Below are 9,260 nucleotides of genomic sequence, written 5' to 3'. Positions count from 1 at the left end.
GGCAGCCATATTTGTCCCCAGGTGCTGAAAACCATTTCTTTAGAATAAATTAATAAAAACAAAAAATACACACAGAAAGGAAAAAAAAAGAACACAACTCTTTATAGTGACTGCTTTGGGAGAGGAATTGAGAATTTGAGTGTCAGGAGTGGAAGAGCGGGAGAAATGAACTGACTTTTACTTCTTTAGGTCCCCCTGTCTTCCAGTCCTTACAGCTTTCAGGGTCCAAGTGGTGGTCTCCACGGCGCTGCACACCCACAGAGATTCATGAGGGTGTCGAAGTGAAATGTGAGAACATCTATTTATCTGCTATTTATTTTCATGTCAGAAGGGCAAAGTGCTGACATCATGACAAGGTTTGAGGATGGCACATCCCACACTTGAATGTGAACACCTAATCATCATGCTTATGAACTACAAAAGCATCAACATATTTATGTTTGCTTTCTTCCTAAGAGAAAAAAAGGCATTATTAATATTTAATTTACAGATTTTTAGTACTTGCTTATAATTTACAAATTATATTCTAGATTGCATGCTCAGTGATTTTACTGATAAGAGTATGGAATCAAAGACATTTGGTCTGAAGAAGTTTAGTTACAGGCTAGTAGCCCATGGGTCTTGTAAACGGTGAACGTGTTTGACTTGTCTCGTACTGTTTTAAAATGGTTTGAATAAAATCCAGAGATTTCACATAAAATTCCAGATTTCTGGCTGTTTTTTTTTTTTTTTTTTTTGAGACGGAGTCTCGCTCTGTCGCCCAGGCTGGAGTGCAGTGGTGTCATCTTGGCTCACTGCAAGCTCCGCCTCCCGGGTTCACGCCATTCTCCTGCCTCAGCCTCCTGAGGAGCTGGGACTACAGGCGCTCCCCACTACGCCCGGCTAATTTTTTGTATTTTTAGTAGAGACGGGGTTTCACCACGTTAGCGAGGATGGTCTCGATCTCCTGACCTTGTGATCTGCCTGCCTCTGCCTCCCAAAGTGCTGGGATTACAGGTGTGAGCCACTTCTGGCTGTTTTTGAGACACTAGAGGAGCTGGCATTACTGGACCTGTGATGTGCTGGAGCTGGTGAGCATGTGAAAGTTTAGAGGTGTGTGAGTGTGTGTGTGTTTGTGTGTGTACGTGTACTCTTGTGCACCAAGGTCTTCCTAATGGCTTCCTGTGGGTTCTCCTATTCAGTTCACTTCACTCATTTATCAGCCTGGCCTTGCAGACATTTTAGTTTCTGGCCCTTTTCTGACAGTTTCTCAACATCAGCCAAATCATTTGTGCCTGCTAGCAGTGAAAGTGATGAGATTTGCTACTAATGTAATTTTTTTTCAAAAAAAAAAATGATTGATTTCAGAGCTACTGCTACCCCTAACACTACACTTACTCACTTTCAATCCTGGTGAGTAAGAATAATAGGGCATGTGTTGACACACCAGAACCCAGGCTTAAAAGGGGAGTGTGTCCTTGTGAATCACCATTCCTCAGGTGTGTTCTGGCTGAAAGCAGGCTGACAACCACTGATCTGCAGTCGAAAGCTTTGTACCTTGATATTCTAATTACGTGTAGTCCTCCTTTTTTACATATGTAACTATAGCTTCCTAGGAACTTCTTACAGGTACTGCTTTATCACATATATCACCATGGTTTGCATAGTGAAATATAGAGAGATGGTAAAGGAATACACACACACACAGATGTATATGCATAGAGTAAAAGCAGGAAGAGAATGTCTCATTTTTGTTTTGTGGTCTGTCTTTAATATCATTTTCTCATTCAATCCTTATAATAGTCATATATGGGCAGTTTTTTCTTTTTATCTTAATTTTAGAGATGAGATAATGATGCTTAGAAAAGTTAAATAAGGGCCGGGCACGGTGGCTCATGCCTGTAATCCCAGCACTTTGGGAGGCTAAGGTGGGTGGATCACGAGGTCAGGAGTTTGAGACCAGGCTGGCCAATATGGTGAAATCCCATTTCTACTGAAAAATACAAAAATTAGCCGGGTGTGGTGGCGTGTGCCTGTAGTCCCAGCTACTCAGGAGACTGAGGCAGGAGAATCACTTGAACCCAGGAGGCGGAGGTTGCAGTGAGCTGAGATCGCGCTGCTGCACACCAGCCTGGGCGACAGAGTGAGACTCCATCTCCAAAAAAAAAAAAAAAAAGAAAAGTGAAATTAGTATTCCAAAGCCCCATAACTACTAAACGGCAAATCCAAGATTCAAACCCAGGTTTAATTCCAAAGGCAATGGTCTTTACTAAGTAGTATCCCCTACATTCCAAAAAACAAAACAAACGAAATCTCTTGATAAGATATTGAAATTTCTCCAATAATATATTTCCAACAAATGATTTAGTTGTCACTGAAAATAAACTATAAAATCAATATATTCTGCTACAGCCAATGGAGAAGTTAAAGATGTTTTCAGCCACATTAATAGAGGGAAAACTACAAAGGGTGCCCCAGAGCAGAGTTCCGTACAGGTTTAAGTACATGGCCAAAAAAAGCTAAAACCTTAACATTTAAAAATTTTTATCAGAGGTTAAAGATAACCTTGAAAAATAATAGACCATTTACTTGTTTCAAAAATGACAGATTGCTTCTTGGCCGCAACTTCTATTTACCAGAGACAAAAAGTAGAGACTAAATGAATTTTTTTAAATACAAGATCAAAACTCCAGTTTCATTCATTCAGTAGGAGGCTTTCCAATATGACCAAGGGGCACCGTTCGACAAAAGAGACATAAACAGTTTAAAGCCTCAGGCTCTACTCACAAGAAGTTTATCATTCACTAGAGGAGCGGAGGATCTACCTCTGGGTGCAAGAAAGTGCTAAGTCAAGTGAGGCCCCATTCCAAAGGGTCCTGACAGCCAGGCAGAGAATTTTGGACTGATAGCTGTCAAAAAGGGAGTTTGGGGCAGCAAAGGGTTAAGAGGCCACTCTGTCCCCAGGCCGCAATAAACTCAGCGTGTGTACTACTGAGAAAAAGAGATGTGGTAACCAGAGGCTTTCACAATGAGATGAGATAAGGTAAGAGGCTTAAATAAGTTAATCGAAATGGTTCTGAACATGATAAGATGTAGGGTTTAGATGAGAGAGGGTGAGGCAGCTGCTAAAAAAGAAGAGATGTATATATTTCTCCAGCAGAAACAGGTTATGCAATCCAGGGCAGCTTGTACAATGGAAGGAAAATATGTTAATTAGATGGAAAGTGGGCTGTCTACTATGGGTGTGTGTGTGTTGGGGGGCAGAATTATAAGTGAAAAATTAAAGATGAACTCCTAAGCAGAGCTTTCATGGGGTGATATAAGGGAGGTTTTTGTTTGTTTGTTTGTTTGAGATGGTGTCTCGCTCTGTCTGTCGCCCAGGCTGGAGTGCAGTGGCGCCATCTCGGCTCACTGCAAGCTCCGCCTCCTGGGTTCACGCCATTCTCCTGCCTCAGCCTCCCGAGAAGCTGGGACTACAGGCACTCACCACCACGCCCGGCTAATTTTTTGTATTTTCAGTAGAGACGGGGTTTCACCGTGTTAGCCAGGATGGTCTCGATCTCCCGACCTCGTGATCCACCTGGCTCGGCCTCCCAAAGTGCTAGGATTACAGGCGTGAGCCACTGCGCCTGGCCGGGAGGTTTTTTAGCTTACTTTTACGATTTTTCTATTTTTTTCTAATTGAATAAGTAATACATGAATATATATTCCTTGAAAAAGTTACAAAATTTATAGGTCAAAATGAAGTCCCCTTGGACCATCTCTCAACTCTACCCTGCCAAATCCCAACACCCTCCCCAGCGTATCTTTTTCGGAAATCTGGAGTACAAGCATATGTATTATTTCAGAATGATGAACAAAATTAAAAAAAAAAAACAGGAAAAGGAAAGCTTGCAGTAATCATAACACTAACACCCTTTTCTTAAGCAGGGGCTGTGTTAGACGGTTACAGATAAACTCTTAGCTCATTCAGCAAATGTGCTGTGAGCAACTGCAAAGTACCAGGAAGTGGGAATACAACAATGACCTCAAGGCGAGCATAACCACTTCCAAGGTTGGCATCATTTCCCACAATATACTGATAAGGAAAGTGAGACTCAGAAAAATTACACAACTCACCCAAGGTTACTGCAAGTTAAGTGGTAGTGCTGGGATTCAAATTCTGGCCCTCCTTCTCAACTGTCTTCAAAGTCTGGCTCTCCTTCTACAACTATCTGATGGTTTTTAAACAATTTGTTACAAAAGTGGAAGTTTTTAAAATTTTTTAATGAAAATATAATAAAATTACTATATTGTAGTTCAGTATAGAGAAAACAAACGTAAAAGTGGATGTGCTCTGGTTCATTTGAAGTGGCCTATGCAGAAAGATGATTTTGTTTTTATCAAGAAGACTGGAAGGGATTGCTTATATGAAATACCCCACAGGCCCAAGTCTTCTATTGCCAAACAGCTTTAGGTGTAACTACCAGGCATCGTTGGTAGAGATCATCAGGGCCAATGAATTATAAACTGGGCAGTGCCTGGGAATTACAGATTCCTATCTTCCTCCCACTACTTGTGACCCTCCATTGCTAATTTTGAATTCAATGGGATTCAGAGATCAGTAGTTGTTAAAAGCTACACTTTGGTGACTCTGATGATCAGCCAGGTTTGAGAAGCAATTCTAGTACAACTTGTTGTTTTGCCTAATTCATCTCCTTTAGGGGTCCTGCTTTGCCACCCCATCCTCCACCCACTCTTTCAATCTAGAAACAACTGACCAGACTTGTGCCATAGGGACACTGTATGGGATGCCCAGCACTTGTGAATTACCATCTTGGAATGCCTTGGTTTCCTTCCTTCTGCTCTGATTTTTTATTTCTACTCACCCTTCAGTTATGAACCACATAATCCTTTCTAGAATGATACAGGTCTGGTTATTCCTGGCCCTAGTCTAATCATTGCTTCCTAATTACCACTTTAACTTCACATCTATAATTGGTGAAATTTTAAATTCCCTCCCAGATAATACCAAGGATATTTCATGCAGCATCTACACTTCCTTTCCTGATAATGTGTCCTAGTAGGACTCCATGTGCCTCTGCTGCATGAATCTTCCCAGATCAATCCCAGCTTCTTGTACTTAGGACACTACTGTTTATTGCAGCAATCATTTTTATATCTGCCAATGAGCAATTATTCAATGTCTGCTTATTTCCAATAATAGAAAACTCTTTTTATCAAAGAGCCTGTTCTGCTGTTGAAGAATAGGAACTGCTTTAAAGAAAGATTCCACCAGATCTTGAGCTAAACCTAGCTTTTCTGTACTTTCTGCCCATTGGTTCTTCCCTCCTGAACAGTGGTTCTCAATGTGGTTCAGCCCCAGCAGCAACAGCTTCACCTGGGAACTTGTTAGGATTGCAGTTCTCAGGCTCCACCCTAGACCTACTGAACAGAAACCCTGGGGAAGAGGCTTAGGGATACAGCCCCCGAGGGATCTGATGGATTCAAGTTTGAGACCCTCTGCATTAGAAAGCAAAGCTTCTTCTAGACCACTGGTCTGGATACTTTTAGCCTGGCCTGGAGTTTGGGATCACAATGAGGCTACATCTGTTGTCGGCTCAATCCCCAAAAGACACTTTAGTTTTCCAATACAGTTTATCTCTTGGTCTAAGGGCATGATATTGATTGTAGCCTTTGGAGGGGGTGGAAACAAGTGAAGCTTTCAGTTTTGTGTTTCAGATCATGTTTAGGCTTTCCTGGGGACAAAATATTCTTCAGGCTTTTTGACACCATTGGCCAGTCACACAAAGCGGTCAATATATTTCCAGCATAAACACAGAATACTAGTTTTTGATACACAGTGTGTCTTGTATATATTTAACAGATAGATGGTTTGGAATACCTGGGAGCTATGAGGGTTAGTTTTGGTCAACATCAGGGGTGGTTAATCAAAAGGACTTCATGAGGGCAGTGAGAATTATGGTGAACTTTGATAGATGGAAGTAATGTAATTAGGTTATTAATTAGTTATGCTGGAGTTAATCAAAAGAGAGATAATCCTAGGTGAGCCTAACTTTTAGAAGATAACGTTTGGCCAGGCACGGTGGCTCACACCTGTAATCCCAGCACTTTAGGAGGCCAGGGCAGGAGGATTGCTTGAGCCCAGGAGCTCAAGACCAGCATGGGCAAAATAGAGAGACTCCATCTCTACAAAAAAAATTTAAAAATCAGCAGGATGTGGCAGTGTGTGTGCCTCCAGTCCCAGCTACTAAGAGGCTGAGGTGGGAGGATTGCTTGAGCCTGGTAGGTCAAGGCAGCAGTGAGCTGTGATTGTACTACTGCACTCCAGCCTGGACAACAGAGTGAGACTCTATCTCAAAAAAAGAAAAATAAAAAAGAAGAAGGTAACTTTCTAGAAGGTGAAGACTCAGAGAGACTCCGCTGGCACAGAAGAAATCAAACAGTCCTTGAGAAGAGGTATGGGGAGCTGCAGGAGCCACTTGGTAAGAAGCTGAGGGTGACCTCTTAGAGTTGAAAGCAGTCCCTGACTGAGAGTTAGCAAGAGTTAGCAATGACCTTCGTCACTGTCTTAGTCTGATTGTGCTGCTATGACAAAATACCTTAGTCTGGGCAATCTATAAACAACAGAAATTTATTTCTCACAGTTCTGGAGGTTGTGACAGCGAAGATCAAGGTGCCTGCTGACTCAGTGTCTGGTGAGAGCCCCCTCTTCATAGATGGCCCCTTCTCTTTGTAAAAGGGCAAAAAGGGCAAACGAGCTCTCTGTGGCCTCTTTTATAAAGGCACTAATTCCCCCCTCATGACCTACTCACATCCCAAAGGCCCCGCCTTTTAATAACATGACTTTGGGAGTTAGAGTTTCAATATACACATTTGGGAGGCGGGAACACATAAATTTAGACAATAGCAATCAACGAACTGCAAGGAAATGAACTGTGCCAACTACCAGTGCACCTGGAAGAGGACCGTGAGCCTCAGATGAGGTCATGGCCCCAGCTTACAACTCCATGTCTGAGCTGATGAGACCCAGAGCAGAGGACCCAGGTAACCCACACCTGCACTCCTGACCCACAGAAACTGTGAGAGAACACATTCGTTTTAAGCCACTGTGTTTGTAATAATCTGTCATGCAGCAATAGAAAGGCAATGTACTACACTTCAGCAAATTGTTGCAGTCAAAGAAAAATGTTTCTGAAGTTAGTTACCACTGTGCCCCCCAAACAGTGAATATTTAATAAGCCTTGACAGTAGATGGAATTTTGGATGACCATGTTTGAGAAAGGAAGGCAATGAGGGGCAAGGGTCCTGTTGAGAAAGAGGAAGTTACGTGCTGCTTTGTGAGAGGGCTGCTTTGTTAGTGATGTGCATGTGGCTACATGAGAAAGGCCTCAAGCCCCGTGTTCTTTGAAGACCATTTAGGAATATTGGAGAGTTGTTTCAAGACCCAGTGGTAGGAGATTGAGGCACCAGTGGTGGAAGCATCTCTGGTGAAGTGGAAACTGAGGACCTCTGCAAGGCCACACTCATTGGATCAGGAGGGTTTTTCTCCACAAAGGGAGATAAAATCTCTTCCACAGATCAACCATGGATCCTGACAATGCAGCAGTCAGTAAAAAGGGCTCCTGCACCCACTGAGTAATGAGGCAGCGTTTCTCTCTCAGACTCACCTGAGGCACTGTCCTCTTAGTGGATGCATCCTCCCTCAGACTCACCCAGGGTGCTGTCCTCTGAGCGGATGCTTCTTCCTCTGCCACAGACTTGAGTAGAATCTGCAGTGTCCCTCTGCCTGACTTGCAGCTCGGGGGTGTCCTGTGCTCAAAATTCCTCTTGCCAACTGAAGGGACTCCCTCACCTTCCCTCTGACCATTATCTTATTAAAAACCTCTTCCTGAACTGACCCCATCGAAGCCTTACCACTAATTTCTGCTGGTTTTGATCTAGATAGGGTCAACCTCAAACACTATCCACAACTGTTCTGATTTCACCAAACTGAATTCTTATTAATGTGACGGAATAGGACCCTTTTCAAAAAGAATACATTTTTTAGGAATTGACTGAAAACAATTAATGGGTGGACAGCTTTCATATGGTTTGAACTTAGGAGAATCTGAAGTGGTAGAACATTGACTAAATTATTAAAATTACATATTGAGGACATACAACAAGCAAAGTGCTACATAACATACTATGGAGATTCAGAAAGTGGAAGGTGTGGTTTATCTTCATCTCATCTTGTTTGGTTAAGAAATTAACAACACAAACCACACATAATAATTTAATATGGCAAAACAACAGGCTGATTACCAATGAATGATAAGAATAAAAACTTTGATACAAGTTCTACAAGGACCTAATCACTGTGAGTTCTTTGGATCAGGAAACTTCCTGGAGAAGAAGAAAAGAAATTTAAAAAAAAAATTTTTTTTAAAGAGACACAGTCTCACTATGTTGCTCAGGCTGGAGGTGAATGCCTAGGCTCAAGCAGTCCTCCTGCCTCATCCTCCTCAGTAGCCTGGGATGGTAGGTGTGTGCCTTTGTGCCGGGTAAGAAGTAAAATTTTGATTTGGATTTTAAAGTATAGGCAATGCTATGGGCTGAATATTGCCCCCACCCCCAAATTTAGATGTTGAAGTCCTAACCCCTAGTATGCCAAATATGACTGACTGTATTTTGTATATTTTGAGATAAAATCTGCTATGGTTTGAATTTGTCCCTTCCAAAATTTAAATGTTGCCAATGTTATCGCATTAAGAGGTGGGGCTTTTAAGAGGTGATTAGGCCAAGAGGGCTCCTTCGTCATGAATGGAATGAGGTGCCCTCATAAAAGGGCTTGATGAAGGGAGTTTGTCCCTTTTTGTCCTTCTGCCTTCTGCCATGTGAGGACACAGCATTCCTCCCCTCTGGAGGTCATGGCATTCAAAGCACCATCTTGGAAGCAGAGATAGGACCCTTATCAGAAAATGAATCTTCCTATGCCTTGATCTTAGCCCAGTCTCCAGAATGCTAAAAATAAGTTTCTGGTTTTTTGTTTTTTTCACAAATTATCCAGTCTGTGGTATTCTGTTATAGCAGCACAAACAAAGACAGGGTCTATAAAGGGATAATTAGGTTAAAATGAGGTCATTAGGGCGGGCCCCATCTAATATGACTGGTGTCCTCATGAAAAGCACAAATTAAGACAGACACACAGAGAGGAAAGACCCTAAGAGGATACAGGGTGAAGATGGCCATGTACAAGCCAAAGAGAGGCCTCAAAAGAGATGAACCTTGTGGACACA

At 42.3% G+C, this 9,260-nt stretch overlaps 1 non-coding gene across 1 annotated transcript; it reads right to left on the bottom strand.

The window, feature by feature from the left end:
- Positions 1 to 322: 322 nt before the first annotated feature.
- LOC129032289 (small nucleolar RNA U13) lies at positions 323 to 426 on the bottom strand. The gene has a single exon (XR_008501300.1). It is a non-coding gene; the product is annotated as a small nucleolar RNA U13 (small nucleolar RNA).
- Positions 427 to 9,260: the final 8,834 nt, after the last annotated feature.

Source organism: Pongo pygmaeus, chromosome 11, assembly GCF_028885625.2.
Source record: "Pongo pygmaeus isolate AG05252 chromosome 11, NHGRI_mPonPyg2-v2.0_pri, whole genome shotgun sequence".
Taxonomy (NCBI): Eukaryota; Metazoa; Chordata; class Mammalia; order Primates; family Hominidae; genus Pongo; species Pongo pygmaeus.
The sequence above is the reverse complement of the archived record's forward strand: the minus strand, read 5'-3'. Positions and strand labels throughout refer to the sequence as shown.